We start from the raw sequence: 19,567 nt of genomic DNA, 5'->3' as shown, positions 1-19,567 counted from the left end.
AAAGAGACACACAGGAGAGACAATATGAGACCCAAAGAACTAGGGAGCTGAGGTGATACAAGAGAATGATAACCTCTCTCCCATTCCAGAAGGTCCCAGGATGGGTTCCCAGAGCTACCTAATGAGAATACAACAGACACAGAAGAATGTACGGTGAATGGACACAGAAAGCAGACAACAGTGGGGGAGGGGAAGGGGTCAGGGAGAAATAAAAATGTTTTTTAAAGGCCTAAGTAACTGGAAGAACATTCCATGCTCACGGATTGGAAGACTCAATATCATTAAGATGTCAGTTCTAATCAAATTGATATACAGAGTCAATGCAATCACGATAAAAAGTCCTCCAGCATTTTTTTAATTGAAAACATGATTATCAAATATATTTAAAAGTATAAGAGTTCCTGAATAGCCAGAAACATCTTAAAAAAGAAAAGCAAACTCTCATCTCCAGACTTTAAATCATATGACCTAGCTATAGTGGTAAAAACAGCTTGGTACTGGCTTAAAGACAGACATATAGACCAATGGAACTGAACTGATGGTTCAGAAACAGACCCTCACATGTATGGTCAAGTCATTTTTCACTAGTCTGTCAAACCCATCCTGGTCAGGCAGAACAGTCCATTCAACAAATGGTGCTGAGAGAACTGGCTATCCATAGCCAAAAGAAGGACAGAGGACACCTATCTCACACCTTATACAAAAGTTAACTCAAAAGGAGTCAAAAACCTAAATATAAAAGCAAGAACATAAAGCTTCTAGAAGAAAATGTAGGAAAATATCTTCAAGATCTGGTGGCAGGTGGTAGAGTCTTAAAGGAGACAAGAGGACTGAGTGGACTACTGATGTTTAATGTATCCAGAAGTTTTAATTAGCTTTACTGTAAAAGTGTACAAATATACAGAGTTGATGGTAACACATATTGAGTAACAGCTGGTTTATAAATGGGGATGTGACTGAAAATGGCAGTCTAGGGATGTAAATGCCAGTTGACAGAATGCTAGAGAATAATCTAGGAACTGAATATCCCAGTAAACCAAGAGATGGATGAGAATTGTCACTGATGGTACAGATGCAAAAGTGTCCCATGTTAGCTAGAACAAATGTACATCACTATTGCAGGGTGGGGGAATGTGGAGAAGCATGGGAAAGATACAAGTGGAGTGACCTATGGATTGTGGTTAACAGTAATAATGTAATATTCTTGCATCTATGCCAAAGATGTACTGTGTTGATAATGGGGCAGTATGGAAAGTGTGAGCCAAATGTACACTATGGATATGGTAACAATCAGATGATATTATTTTATCTGTAGCAAATGTTCCACCACAGTGTGGTGTGTGGATCGAGGGCTGTAGTTTGAGAATTCTTCACATGTGCATGATTGTTTCATAAGTTTACAACTTCTGTCATAAAACTATATTTAAAAAATAATAATAGGGTGGGTTGGGAGAAAAATACACCAAATTTAAAATAAGGACTATAATTAGTAGTAAGATTTTGACAATATTCTGTCATAATTTGTAACAAACAGCTCATGACAATGCAAGGTGTTGGTATTATGAGAACCCTGTATGATGTTGTAGCAGTTTGAAATAGTTATGAATTCCAAAAATAGATATTGGATTATGTTTGTAATCTGGTCTGTACCTGGGCATGATTAAGTTATGATTAGGGCTTTGATTGGGCCATGTCATTAGGGCTTTGTGTCACCACCCCTTGGTTGGTAGGGATTTGCAAATAAAAGGCATGGCAAAGGGCAGAGTTTGAGGGTTTTTTTTAAGATTCATTTTTTATTTCTCTCCCCTCTCCCCTCCCAGTTGTCTGCTCTCTGTGTCTATTCACTGTGTGTGTTCTTCTGTGTCCACTTGCATTCTTGTCAACAGCACCAGGAATCTGAGTCTCTTTTTGTTCCGTCATCTTGCTGAGTCAGCTCTCTGTATGTGCAATGCCACTCCTGGGCAGGCTGCACTTTTTCACGTGGGGCAGATTTCCTTATGGGGTGCACTCTTCCTTGCATGTGGGGCTCCCCTATGTGGGGGACACCTCTGCATGGAATGGCACTCCTTGTGTGAATCAGCACTGCACATGGACCAGCTTACCACACAGGTCAGGAGGCCCTGGGTTTGAACCATGGACCTCCCATGTGGTAGGCGAACACTCTGTCCATTGAGCCAAATCTGCTTCTCAAGTTTGAGCATTTTTGATGTTAGAGTTTGATGCTGAAGCCTTAAGCTGGAGCCCCAGAAAGTAAGCACACAGAGGAAAGAGAAGCCAGCCCCAGGGAGAGAGGAACCCTGAGCCCAGGAAGAAGCAAGCCCTGGGAAGAGAGGAACCCTGAACCCAGAGAGAAGCAAGACCCTGGAAAGGAAGAACCCAGGAAGCCTGAACCCTTGTGGATGTTGGCAGCCATTTTGCTCCAACAAGTGAAAATAGACTTTGGTGAGGGAAGTAACTTACTTATGCTTTATGGCCTGGTATCTATAAGCTCCTACCCCAAATAAATGCCTTTTATAAAAATCAACCAATTTGGGAAGCAGCTGTGGCTCAGTCAGTTGGGCTCCCTTCTACCATAGGGGAGCCCTCCCTGGGCTCCTTGTGAAGGCAGCCTCACCTGAAAGTGCCGCGGAGAGCCACCCGGCCCACAAGTGCCGTGGAGAGCCAACTCAGCAAGGTGATGCAACAAAAAGGGAGCCAAGTTAAAAAAAAAAAAAACACAGAAAAGCATGCAGCGAATGGACACAGAGAGCAGACAGCAAGCAAGCTGCAAGGGGGGGGATAAAAAAAATCAACTAATTTCTGGTATTTTGCATCAGCACACAGATGTTAAGCATGTTTGCTTTGTAAGTTTACAACTTTTACTATACACTTATTGTTTATGTATGGTCATATATAAATGATAAAAAAATAATAACAGAGTGGATTGGGGGAAATAGTTTTGTTAGTAGTAATATTTTGACAATGCTCTTTAATCATTAGTTAAAAATGTTTAACAACAATGCAAGGTATTGGTGGTAGGGTGAGGTACGAGAGTCCTGTATGGTGTTATATACATTTGTTTGGTAGGTTCACAACTATTACTGTACACTTGTTTATGTAAGTTTATGTATGAGTGATATATTTCAATAAGTTTTTTTAAAAGTTATTTTTTTTAAAAGGCAGAATGTTCATATATGCATGCATTTGACATGATTACCTGGAAGTGGAATGCCATCATTACAAAATCCTCAAACATGGAAGTGGGTAGACAGGAGAGATTTGGAGGAAACTCTTCTAGAAGCTGGAATAACCTTGAAGAAACTCTAATTTCACTGTATTAACACATTTTATACTATAGGAATCACCCAAACTTGTTTCTCATTAACTTATCTTAGCAGGGAGCAGATTTGGCTCACCTGATTCAATGTCCACCTACCACATGGGAGGTCCAGGGTTCAAACCCAGGGCCTCCAGACCAACGTGGTGAGCTGGCCCATGTGCAGGGCTGATGCACGCAAGGAGTGCCGTGCCACGCAGAGGTGTCCCCTGCATAGGGGCAACCTATGCACAAGGGGTGCATCCTGTAAGGAGAGCCGCCCCGTGTGAAAAAAAGTGCAGCCTGCCCAGGAGTGGCACCACACACATGGAGAGCTGACACAGCAAGATGACACAACAAAAAAGAGACACAGTTTCCCAGTGCCGCTGACAAGAATACAAGTGGACACAGAATACACAATGAATGGACACAGAGAGGAGACAACTGGTGGGGGTGGGGGCAGGGGAGAGAAATAAATAAATCTTTAAAAACAAAAAACTTATCTTAGGGGAAATGAAGCAAAGAAAGCAGAGCCATGTATTATAGCTATGACCTGTTTATTCCCTTCTAAGGGTCATGTAAGTTTCTTTGTCCAATGAAATATTAGTGGGCCAAATATTTATGTGCCAATAGATGATCATCACATTCTTTTCCCACTGCCTCAACAGAGGAAAAGATTCAAGATCATATCTGATCTGCCTACCTAACTCCCAGGTGAGATGATCATGGGACGCACAGCCCAGGGCTAACCCTCAAAGGGTAAGTAAGAAATAATGTAGTTGAGCAAGAATGCTCTTGTAAGCCACCAAGATATGGACATAACATGCTATTCTGCCAGTGTATCCTAAAGAATACAGAAACATTGCAACACAGCTTGAGACATTTTCTGGGTAAGTGGATGATGAAGAAAGATGTAAGAACTTTATAGAATATTATATGCTTCTGTTTTCTCCCTTTTAAGTTATTTCTGGGTATAATAGCCAGGGAGCTTTGCAGTACCATAGAAATGATAATGACACTTTATGAATTCTGTCTCTTCCGAGTTGAAAAACAACTTGTAAATGATGGCCAGGCTCAGACCTAGGCAGAGCTCTGTCTGCCTTCAGCCCACAAGAGCAACTTGCATCTTGCAGCACCAGCTCAAAAAAAAAAAGAGCAACTTGCCTCATCTCCGATTCAGTTAATCTCTAATTTCTCAAAGGGTAGGCAGGGTTCAGCCAGCTCCTCAGGGTAGTCTACTCTCTGGATCTACCTTGATCCAGGGAACACTCATGGCCCACCCAGATCCAGAGCAGTCGCTACTCATACTCAAGGGCAAGGTCCTATTTCCACTTAGACCAGGGCAGGGTCCTTTCTGCTATGCTTCCTTTAAGGCTAAGGCTGGGGTCCTATCTCCCTTCACACGATAACAGGGTTCAGGACTGCCACATCTGTTTCTCTGGGACCTTCACCAGGGCATCAGGCCAAGGAAGCTAGTGAGAGCTGATGGTCAGCAATGGCCTCAACACTCCATAGTCTGTTACCTGCCAAGCCACAACTCCTTGGAGACAGACTGCCCAGAGGTTCCTTTCTTTCTCACCTTCTGATCTGATAGAGCAATACCACAAGTTTAGGAACTTGTTTAAGGAATACAGTGGTGTCAGTTACAGCATTTTTACCTGTGTAATGAAAAACTTGGCTGGACCTTGTCCCCAGTTCCTGGGAAAGCAACCTCTAGACCTTCCTAACTTCCTGTGATCTAAGTCTTTTCATTCACACTGGGCCCAGAACCACACTTGATAGTTGCAGGGCAGGACCAGCCACACCTGCAGCCTTAGGGTGGGGCTGGCTGCAGTAGAAAGACCAATCGTGTAATTAGGGGGCTTCAAGCCTCTTTATTATCAGCCTTCCCTGACCAATGGGAGGGGAGGAGGGCACAGATTGAGTTCAACCATGTGGGCACTGATTCTATCAATCACACCTATTATTGGAACCCCGTATAAACGTGGGACATTTGAAGTTTCCATGATTGAGAAAATATACCTCTGTTCCAGGAAGGCAAAACGTTCTGACTCCACCTGGAGGGAGGACACAGGAAGCTTGCCTTTGAGGCCCTCCCATATCTCACCGCATGTTGTCTCTTCTTTTGTCTCCAAATTTTTTCCTTTTTCTATTATAAAATTATAATTTTAAGTATAGAACTTTCAGTGAGTTCTGTGAGTCATTCTAAAGAATTATCAAACTTGAGGAGGTGGTAGGAACCCCCAAGTTTGTAGCCAGTTGGTCAAATTGCAGGTGGCCTGGACCCTGAATTTGCTATTGTCCCCTGAAATGAAATTTTGTAGTGGACTGCCCTTCACCTGCAGAGTCTGGCCTAATTCAGGGTAGTTAGCGTCAGAATTGAATCATGTTGAGTTACTGAAGTATTTGCCGTTGGTGCCAGAACTTGTGTTTTAGAAACTGATTAAATTTTGATACCCAATATATTTACACATCATGAAAGTTATCTATTGATGCATAACAAACACTCCAAATTCAGCAGCTTAAAACAAGTACTCACCCAATTTCTGAGAATTGTGAGATAAATGTTCTTGAAATGTCCTGTGACTTTCAAGAATCTGAGATTGGCTCGTTGGATGTTTCTGATTTTAGTCTCTTATGGCTGCAGTCAAATTATTGGCCAGAACTGTTTTCATCTCAAGGTTTGGGGCTGGCAGATCTGTTTCCGAGATGACCCGCTAGGCTATAGGGAAGGCCTCAGATCCTTGCTACATGGGTCTCTCCATAGCTTGCTTCAGTGTTTGGTCCTTACGAGGTAACTAATTTCCCCCAGAGCAAGCGATGAGAGAGAGAAAGAGCAACCCCTCAAGAGAGAAGCCAAGGTGTCTTTTAAAACCTAATCTCTGCAGTGACTCACCATCACTTCTCCTGTATTCTTTTGGTCTCAAAGACCAACCTTGGTGTGGGAGGGGTATTTCAATGCACAAGGGTGAAAATACTCAGGTAGGGATCATTGGGAGCCAAAGTATGTGCTAGGGCTTTATTAAAAGCTATTTTCACAGTACAAGGCAACCATTTCTACAGTGTGCAGAGCACTGCTCTCCATGGTATTCAAAGCAGGACTCTAAGAATAGCGTTGATGGGCGTACCTTTGCCCTTCCCCTTCCCTTGGGCACGTACCATTCCCGTATGCGGTTGACTGCTTCTCATTCATGGACCAACTATGCTCTGAGACCTGCCTATGAGTCTGGCTGGAAGTGCTGAGAGGCTTTAACTCCCCAGGAGAGGCAGTCAACTAATGAAGAATGGTGTATAAATACCTAAAACTCCCTCGGCCTTTGGGTGGGACAAGTGGCAGATGGTTTCTACACAATTTCCAGAGGACTGATCCTCCTTTGCAGATAGGGGTAATCTGCTCATTGACAAACCCTGAGTTTTCATCCCCATTCTAGGATTAACCTTTCCCCATCGTGTACCTGCCAAATAAACTGCCTGCACCCACATCCTTGTCTCAGGGTCTGCGTCTGGGGCAAGCCACCTAACACGGACTCTGTTTTCGTGATGTTACCCTCTGAGGGGGTACTTGCTACAATTTCTTTCTATAACTTCTTACCCTCCCACTCCAGCGGCCACGCCCCTTCCTCAAGGCTCCAATCTCTCCATGAAGTCACGCCCCTTCCTAAGAAAAGAGTGAGTCCCTTCTCAGCGCGCCTTCACATTTACCCTACCGGTAAAGTTACTCTTTGCCGCAAGGTGGCTCCTTTGAGGAGACAGCCGCGCCCATTGCACGTAAAAAGCGGCGTAATATGCGCGGCCATCTTACTTCACTACGTTGGCTGCTGGAAGATAAAGGAAGCCCAGTTTCGGGGTCGGGCTTCTGAAAGGCTAAGAGCAGCAGAGGCGTCCCGGTTTTAGGGGTCCAGGGGCACTTGCGTCTTCCCGCCCTAAAATAGCCTAATCCGGGCCTGGTCACCGCTGTACGGACCAGCTATAAACATGGCCGCTCCCAGCAAAGATGGTGAAAAGGACGCGGCCATCATACCTCCCATTAAAGCTCAGAGAACCCACAATCCAGTTCTCTGGAAGGCTGCCGGGTAGGCCGACAACCTTAAAATTGCAACTGATTCTGCGCACCGGGCGTTCGGGATGGGAAGAGCTGATATTGAGGTGAGACGACTTGGTAAGGCAATCAAATTCTAGTTATGGGCGCGGATCCAGGACAAACGGGGAGGGTCATTATAAGAATCAAATATTGGGATACAGGATAGTTGCTGGTGACTACGGTGGCCCGAGTAGGTCAATCATGGGTGCCCGTAGGGGTCATTCACGAGGGGACTGAGGGGTTAAGTGGTGGCCGCCTGAGCCTCGTGGGTAATCTGTGGTGGCGGCAGGTGGTCTGTGAGACCTAGTGTCAGGGACTCTGTGAAAAAGATGGATTGGAATTATGTGGGAATCAATAAATGAGGGTTCTTTGACATTTCTTGATTGTTAGGGCGCATGGGGATCAGTTATTGCTGGTCTTCTGGAGTCTGAGGCCAAGTGGGGGTCTTTATAAAATAGTAATTTGGAGAGCGTTAGAGGTCAGTGGCTGTAAGCCTGAGGTTGTCAGACTGAGGGAGTTTAAGTTATGTGGGCCATCACAGTTTGAGTACTGGAATTGGTGATTGTGGAAACTTTGGGTTCAGAAATGAGGGGATGAGTGGGGATCACTATTTGGAGAGATACTTGGGCCATCAATGATCGAAACTTCCTGTAGATCATAGATAGGGAGATCACAAGTGATGAGAGGACTTTTGTAGGTGAGGGAATGGGTGATGGAGGAATCAGTGGGAGTCACTGATGGGAATTGTGGGGTAGCAGTGTGACTGTGGGAGTCAGCAGTTGATCCCCAGTCATTGGGATGTGGAAGATCACTTTGGGATTGTGATTGGAGATCTGTGGAGTTGTATTTGGCGGTCAGATTGGGTCAATGAGCTTTGTAGCCATGAACCAGTGATCTTTGATGGCAAGGTTTGAACGTATGGAAATATCAGTGACTGCAAGGACCTCTGGAAGTTGGAGATTGGGGTCCTATCATTAGGGACACCGTGTATGTCTATGATTGGAGGCTTATGGGAGTTGGTGTTCAGGAGGCTTGTGAAATTCATAGGTCAGGGATGATAGAGTAAGGGATTTGAGGCCGCATCCCTGCACAATGGAACACCAATCACCCAGGTGACACTCCCCAGCTGACTTGCAGCCAGTTCATTCCAGTTCCTCCCAAGCTAAGCCCACTCAAAAACACTCTTTAGAACCTTCTGTTTAGCTCTCACACCCCTCCCTTTTTATTATTCTTGGCAATAACGAAAGTCCTTTGAAAGATCAAGTGCTAAACTTATCTAAAAGTAACAGGTTATTAAGGATGTGGATTTTATTGCTCTTGTCAGGGATCTAATGCCTGTTTTTCCTGGTATTTCCTTTAAAGTTTTTTCTAGCAAAGATAATGACATTTCCATCCATGACAACATCACAGGAGTGATCCTGGTTTTCTGGATATCTGTTCCAACTCCATGGCAGCTGGGATGAATAGGACCTTGTCTGTGGTTAAAAAACAAAGAGTTTACTGAGTAAGTATCTGAATCAATATTGCAAAAGATTTGGCTGAAAAAGCAAAATTTGAGTGCTTTTGGAAAATATTTTTATCTAGGCTCAACTTAAAAATAAATTATATAATGAAAAGAAAACAGACCTAGATAGGTGTGTTCTAAAAGTCTTTTAGTCTTGTCCTGTATTTTTTAGGCATGGCATGTTTGACCTCCATGAATCAGTTCCTTATGTCATCCTGGTAGAATAATTCATTAACTATAAAACCACAGCAACCACAAAAATAAAACTTAAAACAACTTTCAGAAATTACTCTTCACCGAAATTACAGTCATTTAGAAGTGCCGAGACAAGATTACAAATACTGTTTTGGCCATTAGTCCAATGCATGGGTGTAATGCAGAAAGAAATTTTCATTGTTAATTGTACTTCAAACAAATGACAACACCTATGACATTCTAAGAAACAAAGGAAGTGGAGAGCTAAGGCAGGTAACATTTTTCAGGTGAAGTCAGGTTTTAGTGCAGACAGTTCGTATTTTTCAGTTGTTCAGAATTAAAGACAGGTAGTTGCTTTGCATGCAGAAGCCATGTGTCTGGGTAAAGAGTTCAAACATTTCCTTTTTCTCCAAACTGATATCCTTCATCACCTACACTGTGCTCAGAGCCAGGGTGGGATCAGATAGTTGTTTTTTTTTTTAATTTTTAGCACAAACCTTTTATTGAGACATGAGATACATGCTGGAATGTCCGTATACACGTACAGCCTGACTGTCAAAAAGGAAATGCCCCAGGGCAACATACTCAGATGAAAAAAAGAACATAGTAGCACCTTAAAGCTCCATTGATGACCCCTCTCAGTCACTACCCTGCCAAGGGGAACCATTCTCCCAACTTCTAATATTACAGATTAATTTTACCTGTTTTTAAACTCATAATTAAATGGAACACTCAGTTGGGGGGAGGGGAAGGTTGTGGCTCTGTCTAAAAAAATTTTTAATTTGAATCCAGATGATTTTATTTCATATATGCAACAGTTTTCCAGATCATTAAATACTCTTCTTTTAAAAAAAAAAAACAGCACTTGTGGTATAACACACACATAGTTAAGTGTGCCCATCTTAGGGGTACAGCTCAATGGATTTTTTCATAGAGACCCATGTAACCACTGTAGAGGTCAAGATGTACATAATTTCTAGCACCCAGAAGGCATCCTTATTTCCTTTCCCAGCCAGTACCCTCCACCACCTCAGAGGTAACCTGGGTCTGATACAGTGAATTAGTTTTGCCTATTTTTGAACTTGTATTAAATGTTATCATGTAAATAATGTGAAACCAAAGCATTCATAACAAGGGGAAATTTCCTCTGAAATTCTGAAAACAAACACCAGGGCAAAAGTCTTGGCTTGGCCATCTGAGATGGCCTGTTTTCTATTCTTCCCTCAGGAAGCCAAAAATGTGCATAGTGAACTAGACCCTGAGAGTCTGGGCTGGACTCAGCGTCAGAGTCCTGTTAATGACATTGTCCTGTCCCATTAGTCAGAGAGGATGGGAAATCAGCCTCCAGAAGAGCAGCTTTATTCTGAGGGGGTGGGAGCACCTCCCTTCCTCCTTTATTAACCTCTGAATGGGGAGCCCAGTGGGCTACATCCCCAGGAGACCAGGAATTCAAAGGCCAAATTGCTCTAAATTCATCCCTGTTGCTAGTGTCTCTGGAAAACCACATACCCTCTAGAGTATAAATGCTTCTTTGGAGTCTTTTAAGTTTTAAGGCTGATTGATGTGAGGCCTGTGCAGTAAAAGCCAAAGTCACATGGTTTGGTCTGGGTACTAGTCAGCCTCAAGTTGTATCTATTTATTTAATTTAGTGTTGTTCTGTATTTTAACTTTTTATTGAGGATAATTTCAGACACAAATAAAAGCTAAGAGAGTAATAATAAAATGAAGGCTCATATGCCCATTACCAGCTTCAACAGTGAGCGATACGAATACATATGTTCCTCCAACCAAGATAATTTTAAAGCAAATCTCAAGCATCCTGTCATTTCATTTTTTTCTAAATCATTTTTATTATTTTTTAACATACTGGCTTACATTTAGGCTTTGCAAATGTAAACATTGCTAAATGGAGCCTCAAGAGATTGGAACAGAGAAACCAAGGTATTTATACCCTTTGCTGTTCCACTAAGAAGAGAATGGAATGAGCTGGCTGTGGTTGTCCCCAGATAGTGCTTAGAGCCAAAGGATCCTGTCCAGCATCCCACATTACATAGAGTTGTTAGGTTTCTTTAGCCTGTTCAGACACATTAATCTGTTCTTTAGAATGGTTCAATCTGGATGATCTTGACACTTGAAGAATATTTTGTAAAAACTCTTTCAATTTGGGTGTAACTGATATTTGCTCCTGATTGATTTGGGTTCTGCATCTTTGGCATGGGTGTCACAGAAGTGCTGTTGTGTTCTTAGTGAACCGTATTGAGTGGCATATGATTTTGATTTGCCCCAGTGTTGGTGATATTCACTCTGATCCTTTGTCAGTGGTGTCAGATATCTTTCTCTTGTGATATATAAAGAATATGCTTTTGGATAGATATTTATGCTCATAGGAAGATATATACTTTATCTTTTTTTCTTAATACATTTTATTGAAGTATATCATACATGAACATACATAAACAATAAATTTATGAATTTACAAAACAAACATGCATATCATCATAAGAAGGCTCCCATATATCACCCCACCACCAACACCTTGCATTGTTGTGAAATGTTTGTTACAAACCATGAAAGAGCATTGTCAAAATATTACTACTAACTATAGCCCATGTCTTATATTTGGTGTATTTTTTCCCCCTGACCCACCAAATTTATTAACATCCTATATTTTTAGTATTATATATTGTCATTCAGGAGAAAACATTCTCATATTTGTCCTGGGAAACACAGTTCATTATCCACACTGGATTTCCTGTGTATACAATCCCATCCTTCGTATATTCCTGGTACCTCCTAAAAAAGAAAAAAAAAAAAGAATGAAAACCACCAACCTCCACATTGTGGTGAGGACCCAACACAGCCATCCGTGGGACTTACTTAGCATGTTACTTGGTGAGCACTCACCAAATTTCAGCTAGGAAAATAGTCATAATAGTAAACATTTATACTGTGCTTTCTTTTGGGCACATAGAATTTTACATATATCTATTAATTTAATCCACATAATAGACCCGTGAGGAGATACTTTTCTGCCCATTTTACTGATGGAGAAACTGAGGCACAGAGCAACCAAGTAACTCTTCCAAGATCATACACCAGTAAGTAGCAAAGCCTGGATTTTTTGAATCCAGGCTGTCTGGCTCCTGAGCCTGTTCAGTGGCCTCTCCCTCTTTTCACAGATGAGGAAACTGAGGCCTAGAGAGGTAAAGAGTCAGGCCCAGATTGCCTCAGTCAGTTAGAGGGAGAGGTGGCTTCACACTTGTATGTAGGTCCAGCCCAGGCTCAGGATCTTTCCTGAAGTTTCCCGCTGCCCCAGACCCAGAGCAGAGTCATCACTTCTCTGTCTCTGGCACAGTCCTCTGCAGGCTTCACCAGAGGCCCCACAGCGAGTGTTTGGGGAGAGATGGTTGGATGACGCTCACCATGGGCTCTGCTTATCTTTAGGTTCCCCAGGTGTCCTGCACACCCTTGAATCCCACCAGCTTGCTGGACAGCAGCACCCTCCAGCTTCTGCTAGCCTTCAGGGTCACAGGATTTTGGTCACATCTTCAGAAGACCCTGCTAGGGGCTGCACTGAGAGTGAGTTACAGGTGAGAGGTGGAGCTCTGAGAACCTGGCAGGCCAGGTAGACGATCCTTTTGTCCAGAGAAGGGAACTTGGGACAGGAATCATCTTCTAAAGGAGTCACCCGGGGTCAACAACCTTTTGGCAGAGCTGCAGGTGAACCTAAAGACTCCCAGATAATAGGAAATGGTCTCATCCCTGGGCCATAAGCTGAGCAAGACCCAATTCGAGGATGTTACTCTTTCCTGGGGCCCTCCATGGTTGTGTTGTAGAAAGGGGGCTGGCTCTAAAATCCAGAGAGGTGGAAGTGAGGGGGCAGGCAGGAAAGGGGCCACGGTCTTGCTACAGTGTGATGGGAATGTTTTGTTATGTTTTGTTTTTCAGGAGGTACTGGGGATTGAACCCAGGACCTTGTATATGGGAAGCAGACCCTCAACCACTGAGCTAACCCCCCTCCCCCACCCTTTATTTTTTTTTTTGGCATTTTTTGGGGGGAGGGGACAATGGCCCACCAGTATATCCTGCTATTTTATAATATGGGGTGTGACCAAACCATTCCCTCATTCTCACTGGCCCATTCTAGACTTTTTGCTGCTGCTTTATTATTTCTGCCTTCTTACCTGGTCTAAGGGAATATAGATTGTTCCCTTTATTTTGACCCAGGGGCAGAAGAGTCCCAGGATTCTTAGAATGGTGCTGCCAGCAAGATCTAGAGACCTGCTGTGGCTTTTTAAAAATTGAACTTTTTGTTTGAAAATTTGCATTGTTACTGTGGGCTCCTATGAATCTTTCACTTAACCGAAGCTATATTTTCTACTTATGCCTCTCTCTTTTTCTAGGGCACTTCAGTGAGCACAGCAACAAAAAACATAATTTTAAAAACCATGAGTTGTCCCATTGATAATTTTAATATAGTTCTAACACTAAACATTCAAGTACCTCATAAAGTATTTATTTATACTCTTAAATATCTTATTTGTCTTACAGCTATGATTTATAATTTAAGTCATACAGTTACTGCATTAATTCAATACCTTGATTAAAATAACATAATGAGTTGTGTTTTCATCTATTGAAAATTATCTTTTAATGACAACACTTAATAATCCACTGGATAAATAACAAGATTAAGCTTATAGTGATCATATATTTGTGATCATAGTTTGAGTATATTTTACTAATGTTATATAGTCATTTGACTTTGCTGTGAGTTCTATGTAATAGTTTCACAACAGTTAGAGAAGCCCTTGCCTAGTATATACTTGCATCCAATTATTTAAGTTAAAGGTTATTGATATTTTTTTTCCTCAGGGTTGTTTTTTTGTTTTGTTCTTTTTAAATTTTATTGTTATCCTCAACATTGTATTAGTCAGCCAAAGGGGTGCTGATGCAAAATACCAGAAATAGGTTGGTTTTTATAAAGGGTATTTATTTGGAGTAGATGCTTACAGTTACCGGGCCATAAAGCATAAGTTACTTCCCTCACCAAAGTCTTTTGCCATGTGTTCGAGCAAAATGACTGCTGACATCTGCCAGGGTTCAGGCTTCCTGGGTTCCTCTCTTCCCGGGGCTTGCTTCTTTCCTGGTTTAGGGTTCCTCTCTACTCAGGGTTTGCTTCTCTCTGGGCTCAGGGTTCCTCTCCTTGGGGCCTGCTTCTCTTTCTTCACAACCAAGCTCTTCTCTGTGCTTACTTCCTGGGGCTCCTGTTCAAGACTCCAACTTCCCTTCTCTGCAGTGCAGTTTCTCTGTGTGTTCCCATCCACAATGTCCTACTGACATGGCCCAATCAAAGTCTTAATCATTATTTAATCAAGTAAAAGTAAAACCTCTGAATCCAGTATATTCTAATATGCCCAGAGGGACAGTCCAGTTTACAAACATAATCCAGTATCTCTTTTTGGAATTCATAAAACATGTCAAATTGCTCCAAACATGAAACTTCCCATTTTAACCATTCCAATATACAATTCAGTGGTATAAATTACATTCACCATGTTGTGCTACAGTTACCACCTTCTGTTACCAAAACTTTCTTCATGTAAGTGGAATCATACATTTTTCCTTTTTTTGTCTCTTTCATTCAACATGAGGTCTTCAAATCTTCAAGGTTCATTCATGTTGTGTAATGTATCAGAACTTCATTCTTATTTATGGCTGAATAAGATTTATGTTATTGTGTGTATGTATCACATTTTGTTTATCCAAAATTTATCCAATGTTGATGGACACTTGGGTTGCTTCTACCTTTTGGCTAATGTGAGTATTGCTGCTTATGAACACTGGTATCTGTTTGAGTTCCTGTTTTCAGTTCTCTTAGGAATATATCTAGAAACGGGATTGCTGAGTCATGTGGTAATTCTATACTTAACTTTCTAAGGAACCTCCAAACTGTTTTCCACAGCTGCTGCACCATTTTACATTTCCACCAACAATGCCCAAGGATTCCTACTTTTCTACATCCTCACAAAAAAAAATTTTTTAGTTTATCCCCCCTACCCTTCCACTTGTGCTCAGTGTCTGCTCTTTGTGTCCATTTGCTGCGTGTTCTTCTGTGTCTGCTTGTCTTCTCTTCTCATCTTCTCTCTTTAGGAGGCTCTAAGAACCAAACCTGGGACCTTCTGATGTAGGAGAGAGGCACACAATCACTTGAGTCACCTTAGCTCCCTGGTTTGTTGTGTGTCTCACTGTTTCTCCTCTGTGTCTCTTTTTTTGTTGTATTGTCTTGTTGCACCAGCTCGCTGCGCAGGCCAGCTCACTTTCACCAGGATGCCCCAGGAACTGAACCCGGGATCCTCTGTATGGTGGATCAGAGCCCAATCGCTTGAGTCACATCCACTTCCCCAAACTTGTTATTTTTCCTTTTATTAATACTAGCCATTCAGGATGTGAATTGATATCTTGTGCTTTTGATTTGCCTTTCCCTAATGGCTAATGATGCTGAGCATCTTTACATGTATGTATTGCTCATTTATAAAGCCCTTTGGTTTTATAATCCAATATTGGATATTGGATTGAAATGTCTATTGTCCTTTGCTCATTTTTTAATTGGGTTGTATGACTTTTTGTTGTTGACTTATATAAGTTCTTTATATAATCTGAATATCAAACCCTTTTCAGATTTATGATTTGCAACTCTTTTTTCCCATTCTGTAAGTTGTCTTTTCACTTTCTTTTTTTTTTTTTAAAAAATATTTATTTATTATTATTTTTTTAAATTACATTAAAAAAAAAATATGAGGTCCCATTCAACCCCACCGCCCCCGCCCCCCACTCCCCCCACAGCAACACTCTCTCCCATCATCGTGATACATCCATTGCACCTGGTAAGTTCATCTCTGAGCATCACTGCACCCCATAGTCAATGGTCCACATCATAGCCCAGACTCTCTCACGTTCCATCCAGTGGGCCCTGGGGGGATCTACAGTGTCCCGTAATTGTCCGTGAAGCACTATCCAGGACAACTCCACGTCCCGAAAACGCCTCCACATCTCATCTCTTCCTCCCGTTCCCCACACCCAGCAGCCCCCATGGCTACCGTTCCCACACCCATTCCACATTTTCTCTGTGGACATTGGATTGGTTGTGTCCATTGCACACCTATGTCAAGTGAGGGCTTAGATTGCACATGGGTACTGGATGCACTCTTCCCGCTTCTAGTTGTAGACACTCTAGGCTCCATGTTGTGGTGGTTGACCTTCTTCAACTCCATGTTAGCTGAGTGGAGTAAATCCAATAAGTCAAAGTGTAGGAGCTGAAGTCTGTTGAGGCTCTGGGCCTGGGTGTCATATTATCAGTCCAGAGATTCAAATCCCCTACATATATCTTAAACCCAGCACCAACTACAATTCCAATAAAGTAGCATGCAAGTCTTGTGAAAAGATATCCCCTCTGAGTCCATTTCCATCACGCAGAAACACCAGCTCCAAAGAAGGGCCGTCTGTCATGGCAGTGAACCCCTTCTGCCATGACCATAGAACCCGTGGGTCTCTTTATCCCTCAAAAGAACCAATACCTGGGGTTGTATCTACCTTATCTGTCTCTTAGACTCTGTTCAGTTGTACATAGGGGTATTCCTTCTGACAACCTCCAGACTCTTTTTTAGAGACTCACAGCCTTATAATCTCATTTCTCCTTTCCATTTCCCCCTTACATTAGGTCAAACCGCTTCCCGAAGTCATGTTATTATATGTAGACAGGTATATTCTGCTGTTCCGCATTGAATCTTTGATTCAAGGTCATTTTCTAGTTGCTTCTTCAGCTGGTATGTGGTAGTGATCCCTCGGTGCCAGGGAGGCTCATCCCCGGGTGTCGTGTCCCACGCTGGGGGGAATGCATCACATCTACACGCTGAGTTTGGCTGTGAGAGTGGCCACATTTGAGTAACATGAAGGCTGTCAGGAGGAAACCCCCAGGCACAATGCTACTCTAGGCCTTGTTCTTATTGCAGGTGCATAGGCTCAAAAGTGTAGCCATTAGTATCAAGAGCCCACTGTTGGGCCCTCCTTCCTTCCTGGTTCTTGCCGTTGCACCTGGAGGATTGCCGCTGCTCTCCCAGGGCCCACAACAGTGACCCCCCGGCCAGGAGCCCAGTACCCCCCCAGCTGTTGTTTTTAATTGTTTCCGCTATGAGTATATATAGACATTACCATATACCCTGGGCATATGCCCTGTATAACTCCCTGTCAACCATATATATCCTGTCAATAACATCCCATATCAATATTCCTCCGCTGCCATTGTTGAACCACTCTGTGATCCAAAACTTCCCGTAAAGTGAATCCCAACATAATGTCAGCTTCAGAAGAGTCTTAGATCACCGAAATTCATATATACAATATACAGTATTTCTCCAGATCCACCATAAAACCTTTTCCCTTCCACAGCAATAATCTTTTAACTTATTCATATCATATTTCCTGAAACTGATGTACAGATTCCGAAACTATAGTTTTCAAACAAGGTGACATTTGTGCTTACTATGTGGTCCATACTTTAGGTTGTACAGTTTTCTAAATTTTTTAGTTATCCTATGTTTTGTCTTATGGTTTTCATTATTAGTCTGTCGTCCCCTATATGTTTTTGGTGTAATATTAGCTGTTTTATATTCATCCTCGTGTACTCTCACATAACTCCTCTTTTGCCCCCTTATTTACCTTTGTTCCATCCATTGCACGTCCATTTTCCCCTCCCCTTAGGGCCCACAACGCCTGCCAATCTAATGCCCTGGGAGCCGTCCTTTCTCACGAGAGATACAGTTCTCTCTATTCGATGGCATTAGTCTTCCCCAGGATATGGGTCCACCCCACCCAATGGTAGAACCCACCTTGGCAAAATGAGCCTTCAGCTATTCCCTCCGGAGTCCGTCCCGCATCAGACCATACCCCCTGAGCGTCCTAACCAGGTAACCCTCCTACTTATACTTTGATACATTTTACTCAACATTTAGTTCTCAATGAACTTCTGGCACTCTCCCATGTTTGTATGTTGCCCCTCCCTCCCACCTATTTCTTGGACCATATTACCCCTCTTCCCATCCCCAGCCCCCCTCAAACCCAGAAAACCCCACCCGAAGGTAACCCCTTGCCCCCATTTTGTCCCTTCTTTGTGCTCATACTTACCCCCAGCTCATCACAGATTCCACCCCTACAGACATTAACTCACAGCCTTCCTCCACCCCCCGATTTCCAGTAAGCCACTTTTCCAGCCTCTAGCTCTCTGAGGCAGTTAACTTATTTCATATCATTGAGGTCATATAGTATTTGTCCTTCAATGCCTGGGTTGCTTCACTCAACATAAGATTCTCAAGGTTCATCCATGTTATCACGTGCGATTGTAGTGTATTGGTTCTTACAGCTGAGTAGTATTCCATTGTGTGTATATACCACATTTTATTGATCCACTCATCTGTTGATGGACTTTTGGATTGATTCCAACTTTTGGCGATGGTGAACAATGCTGCTATGAACATTGGTGTACATATATCGGTTTGTGTCCTTGTTTTCAGATCTGATGGATATATACCCAGCAGTGGTATTGCTGGGTCATATGGCAAATCTATGGATAATTTTTTGAGAAACTGCCAAACTGTCCTCCAGAATGGTTGGATCCTTCTGCATTCCCACCAGCAATGGATGAGTGTTCCCCTTTCTTCACATCCTCTCCAGCATTTGTATTCTACTGTTTTTTTCATGGCTGCCAATCTTATGGGAGTAAGATGGTATCTCATTGTAGTTTTGATTTGCATTTCCCTGATAGCTAGGGATTTGGAGCATTTTTTCATGTGCTTTTTAGCCATTTGTATTTCTTCTTTGGAGAAGTGTCTATTTAAATCTTTTTCCCGTTTTTTAAATGGGTTGTTTATCTTTTTGTTTTCGAGATCTATGAGTTCTTTATATATGCAAGTTATAAGTCTCTTATCAGATATATGGTTGCCAAATATTTTCTCCCATTGTGTGGGTTCCCTTTTTACTTTCTTGACAAACTCCTTTGAGGTGCAGAAGGCTTTAATTTTGAGGTAGTCCCATTTATCTATTTGTTCTTTTGCTGCTCGTGCTTTTGGTGTGATATTCATGAAGCCATTTCCTATTACAAGGTCCTGTAGATGTTTCCCTACACTGCTTTCTAAGGTCTTTATGGTCTTGGCTCTTATATTTAGGTCTTTGATCCATCTTGAGTTGATCTTTGTATAAGGTGTGAGATGGTAATCCTCTTTCATTCTTCTACATATAGCTATCCAGTTCTCCAGGCACCATTTGTTGAATAGGCCATTCTCTCCCAGTTGTGAGGGTTTGGTGGCTTTATTGAATATTATATGGCTATATACATGAGGGTCTATATCTGAACTTTCAATTCGATTCCATTGGTCTGTGTGTCTCTCCTTATGCCAGTACCATGCTGTTTTCACTACTGTAGCTTTGTAGTATGTTT

The 19,567-nt window shown here is 42.4% G+C and overlaps 1 protein-coding gene across 8 annotated transcripts in view; it reads left to right on the top strand.

Moving 5' to 3' along the window:
• The first annotated feature begins 7,065 nt into the window (after positions 1 to 7,065).
• The window catches only part of ZNF793 (zinc finger protein 793), a 33,460-nt gene continuing 20,958 nt past the window's right edge, over positions 7,066 to 19,567 (top strand). Inside the window, exons 1-3 of one of the 8 annotated variants that reach the window (XM_058279380.1) lie at positions 7,083 to 7,441; positions 8,739 to 8,880; positions 12,520 to 12,665. The gene's annotated coding sequence lies outside the window, so the exon portion shown is untranslated. Of the gene's footprint in view, positions 7,455 to 7,596; positions 8,489 to 8,738; positions 8,881 to 12,519; positions 12,666 to 19,567 lie in introns of those variants that run through there. The other 7 variants (XM_071209571.1, XM_058279379.2, XM_071209572.1 and 4 more) reach the window with 7 other exon arrangements.

The sequence above is a fragment of the Dasypus novemcinctus genome, chromosome 18 (genome assembly GCF_030445035.2).
Source record: "Dasypus novemcinctus isolate mDasNov1 chromosome 18, mDasNov1.1.hap2, whole genome shotgun sequence".
Taxonomy (NCBI): Eukaryota; Metazoa; Chordata; class Mammalia; order Cingulata; family Dasypodidae; genus Dasypus; species Dasypus novemcinctus.
Note: the sequence above shows the minus strand (reverse complement) of the source record. Positions and strands in the feature narration are given on the sequence as shown.